This window comes from Aythya ferina, assembly GCF_964211825.1.
Source record: "Aythya ferina genome assembly, chromosome: 2".
In the NCBI taxonomy this organism is placed as follows: Eukaryota; Metazoa; Chordata; class Aves; order Anseriformes; family Anatidae; genus Aythya; species Aythya ferina.
Window position 1 is genome coordinate 63,398,871 of NC_140297.1, and position 5,196 is coordinate 63,404,066.

General features: G+C 40.2%; 1 protein-coding gene across 14 annotated transcripts in view; it reads right to left on the bottom strand.

The window, feature by feature from the left end:
• LOC311433166 (uncharacterized protein) overlaps window positions 1–5,196 on the bottom strand; it is a 140,345-nt gene that overhangs the window by 59,595 nt on the left and 75,554 nt on the right. The gene's annotated exons all lie outside the window — the stretch shown is intronic.

Genomic DNA, 5,196 nt, shown 5'->3' on the forward strand with positions numbered 1-5,196 from the left:
ATGTCACCGAACCAATGTGACAGAGGCAACTAAGGGAGACATGGTCTTTAGGCTGTGCATCCCATACAGATCTGGTTGACTCCAGCAGCTTGTGGAGTTGCCAGCCCTCCCCACTTCTCTATCCACCTAGCTAATTAAAAGCGCTGTCTCTCAAGTGGAGGAGTGCAGCTCTGAACAACCTAGAAAAAGAAAGTGAGCTTTGTTCTGCTCAGTTTTCTCTCTTTCCTGACTTCTGAGTGCCTGATTTTGTACTGGGTGCAAAACTAACTCAGTGGTGACACACTGACTCAGTGGTGTCATATCTCCAAATTAATTTCTTTACTTCTAATTTCTGTTTTTCTGCTTTGTTCTCCCTTATATGCTATGGCTGCTGCCTTTCTTTGGGACATCACTGTCTCTGTACAGACAACGTACTTCACCTTGTGACAGTACTGGGCTACTGCTCGCAGTCGTGTACAAAACAGTTGTCCCTTCCTTGGGTGAAGGTAAATCTTGCGGCCTCCAGATGCAAAACCCTCATTTAGGAAGGCAAGATTTTTGACTGTTTTGTGGCACAGATGTCTGTCCTATTACAGCAGCTGAATGGTCATTTATATCTTGTTTATCCAGAGATTTTTTGCTTGTGTATGGGTAAGAAACCCTAAATCTGACTTCATCACTGCTCTGCATCCCTCATGAGTTTTCAAAATGCAATTTCCTTGTTTATTCAATGGTAATTAAAAAAATAAATAAATCCTCTGTTATTCCCAAGTATGCCAGAAATGCTCAGATATTGGATGGCTGCATGCTGTTTCTAGTAGACACAGTGCTTAAAGTACCTTGTTTTCCCTTCCATGTGGCTGGAGAAACTTGATTTTCCTATAGTACTTTTTTTTTTCTTAAGCTAGATTTGGAAACCATGACAACTACATGCCAGAAACTGAACTGGGAAAAAAAATAAGGATATTTTTATGTGTTCTTCAGATTAGCTCTTCACCTCAGACAGTTCACAGAGGCATGGCCTATTGCTTAAGATTTGATCCTGAGAGCGATCCACCCTCCCAGCAGCCAAAGACTTCTGTGCTTGTTCCAGGAGAGGATACTAGAAAAAGTTAACTCCACCACAGAAAGCTTTTCAGTTCCTGGCATTTCCAGTTTGATTTAGAAAAGCGAGTCACTCACTTTCACAGCCAACCAGCTGACATGCAAAATTTCATGACATATCTTTTGCTCTGAGTGTTTTCAGTGGTTCTACTATCTAATCTTTCTTTTGCATGTCTAAGTTGCTTCCTTCTCCTCACTGACCAAAGAACATGACTACGTTTCACTGATAAGCTGCACTGGAGAGCCCAAGCATCAGAAGATAGTTTGTTGTTGCCTCAGAACTGGTTCTATCTGCTCATAGGCAAATCTATTCCCAAACACAGCCACCACAACAGCAGAAGCAAAGCTTTCTATTTTATTCTCTGCACGATAGTGCGCAGCAAAAGGAACTAACATTGTTCTTCAGACATTGCAGCAAAAAGCATGTCATCCCTCACCATAGGAAAAATAATCTCCAGAGGATTCATCAAGGAGGATAACTCAAGGCTTCAGCAGCAGCTCTTGTCCACTGCCTCTTCTGCTCTTCTGTGTTGTTGTTAAGATGGAAGATACAAGAAATATTGGTAAAACAAATCCATGCCTCTTCTAGCTGTTAAAGGTCATCTACAATCAACTGTGCACTATTGTAGCAGATATTATTCACATTTTCCTCTAAGAAGGCAATTCTTCAGCTTTTCTGAAGAAGTACAGTAATCTGTTCAGTGTTCAAAGAGTTTGTACATGAGTCAGAGACTTTAATAGTTATCATTGTATCAATAACCTCTGATTTGCAGGGAAAAAAAATTGAGACAGTAGTAAAAGCTTATTGCAAACAACAAACATCTGCCATATTTACATTCAGTAAACTTGTGGTGAGGCCTATGAACATGCAGAGAAGTCTTGCTACTGAGGACATCTCCTTGAAAGTTGGGACCACACCTTGATATTTATTATTAAAACTCTTCAGTCTCCTTGCAGCCTTCCCCAGTCTAGACCAAACTGGGTTGCTTACTCACTTGTAATCAAGAAGTCACAATGGGCAATTTCTGTTTACCAGCTGAGCCTCTCAAAGGCTCTTCACTGCTTACAATGGCACTCAGAGGCAATGAGGAGATGCCCAGTGATCTGTTCTCAGCAACACATGCAGGATATATGTTTGCAACACCTATTTTCATTAGATGCAACTGTAGTACTCATACAGATGTTGTACCACTCAGAGTAGGAACACCACTTGGATGAAAACTAGCTGGCTCAAGCCTTTGCTGTGCTTCAACACAGGAGCACTTCACCATTGGTAGTATTTTCCCCTTTACAGTACATCAAACATTTCCTCACAATACATTAGACTTTTCCTGTTCCATTTTGCTCCAAACTTATGCTTTAATCCATCCTTACTCCTCCACCCTACTATGTTATAATACTCTATTTGCACACAGGGGAAAAGCACTGGACAGCAAATAAAGATAATAGAAAAGCCATGAAAGTTAAATGCTGTATTAGTTACATATCTGCTTCAACTTTTTTCTCTCTCTTTATGATTCTGTAGTTAGTAAGAAATAGTCCCATTGTTTTTCTCTGGAAATAGTAGTATGAATAAGGCAGTTTTCCCTTATAAAGATTAAGGATGTAGTTGAAGTCTTTCAGCTTTCTGGTGTGATTTATTGATGGACATGGTCAAGCCCCTAGGACAAATTACTTCCACAATAAAGCAGACGAGCAGCAGCTGTTCGCTTAATGCTGTATTTTTCAGTGCCCACCTGAGTGATGTTTTACGATGGCAGAAGCATGGACATATCTGTGCCTGCAGCCTCCAGGAGATGCCACAGCAGGGTTTCCAGCCCTTGTGATGCAAACAGTGGGCAGGGCAGTGAGGTTCCATGCCTGACACCCACTTTGATGAATGTGTATTCATCAAAGATCACTGACACCATTGACTGCTCACATCATATGTCCTACAGGGTCCAATCCATGGGATGTGATGTTCATCTAAGGTTGCCAGGTGTTCCTACAAGGGTGACCTCAATCATCTTTTGAAGACTGTGGCAATTGCTTATGGAGCAAATCTGCTCAGAAATAGATGAGGGGACTGAGAACAGTCAGGAAAGACTGACTGAGGACAATGTACAACTAGCAGAACTTCTCAGATCATATTGAGGTCAACACTATCTAACATCTGCATTAATGACACAGCTGGAGGGATGCCAAATTAAGATGGGTGCCTAGTACACTCAAGGGCAAGGCTCAAAGGCATTAAAGGGGACTTGGACAGGCTGGAAAAATAGGCTGACAGAAACCTTATGAGGGACGGCAAAGTCAAATGCAAATCCCTGCACCTGGTACTGAATAAACCCATGAGATAGTAAGGGCTGGGCACTGCCAGTCTAGCAAGCAAGATTTGCAGAAAGGAATCAGGATGTACCTTGTGCAAGAAGCTGAACATGAGCCCTGGCAGCCAATAAGGCTAACCACATTTTGGGTTGCATTACCAAGAACACAGACAGGTTTTATCACTATCTCCAACTACCCCATGAGAGGCAGCAGACAAAGATGGAGCCAGATGCTTCCCAGACTTACATAGTGACAGGACAAGAGGCAATGGATATAAGTTGCAGCATGGGAAATTCCAATTACATGATAGGAAAAAAAAAAATCACCATAAGGAAAGTAAAATCTTGGAACAAGTGCCCATAGGTGGTAGGTTCTGCATCCTTGGAGATATTGAAACCATTGGACTGGGCTCTGAGCAACCTGAAATGAGCTTGTCCTGCTTTGAGTGATGGGTCAAAACAGGTGACCTCCAGAAGCCCATATCCTCTACTACCCTAGTACTCTTCAATTAGATCAGTCTTTAAGGGTCGTGGAGAAAGCCTACATTCCTGGGGACAACGCAAACTTTACTCATCTAAGTGTTAAAGTCTCAGGTCTATTTAATGCTGTATATGAGCAGCTCCTTAAGAACTTGCAACTGTTTTTGGCTTGAAGTAATAGGGAGGTACTGCATTTCACAAGTTAATGTGACAAGTTTGGCTCTGTAAACCCTCCTTCCTGATTGTTACTGAAGGGAAAATACCCCCTACAGGTTAAAGCACAAGACACAGCTTTAGAAGATATGTAGTCTAATCCTGATTCAGTAGCAGACTTGCTATGTGACTCTGAAGAAATCATCCAAGCTCTTTTACACCTTACCTTCACAACATATAATATAGGACTAGTAGGGTATTGTACATTTTTCTGTACTTTTTATTTTATGAAAAGTATTACTAAATTCTTTTTAAATTGAACTGGTTTTAAGTTTTAAACTGCAGATCACTAAAATCTTACAAGAATATTTCATAAGCTCAAACAGTAACTGCAGCAATAGTTTCCCTATTAAGCACTAAAAAGAGCAGTTAGACATTGCTAGGGATTGAATTATATTTTCCCACACTATTGCTTTTTATCTTGGAGAATCTTGACAAAGGGATAAAACAGAACATTTAATGAGCTTTTGGATTTAAATGTCCCCAAGTTCCCTTAATTTGGAAGAAAGTAAACACCTTTACTCTGAACACTTCTATTATTCATACTGAAACTCCTGGGAACATTTCTTCAAGTTTTTGAAGAGAAATGAGTTTGTCCTGCTACTTCCTGCATAGTCAGGTATTGCAGATATCCTGCCACAATACTGATGGTGAACAATGTCTAGAAGTTAAAGGGGGTGAGGGAATTCTAGGACCTTTGTATGTATCTCTGCTGCTCTGCCAGATTACTGGTTGTAGATATATACATTGAATACAAATTAGGATACAGCCAACAGTGTATAATGAAGAGGATCATGATAAAAGCAAATCCCTGTCAAAACTTCCTTCTCCTTGCATACCTTATTCTCGTCATTTATAAAGAGACTGAGCTGATACTTTTCATTTATAAAAAGATTGTAGTGTAATACACTACTATATACATACAGAGCAGGTACTCATCTCTATTTCCTGCAATTGAAACGGCTTACAAGCAGATATATTTTGCAATAAGTAGACATATTTAATATGTATTGAATAGAACAAGAATTAAAAAATATATATATATCAAACAACCAACAACCAAACCAAACACATCAACTCAACTAGACATAAGAAGATCAGAATTGGTCCGAGC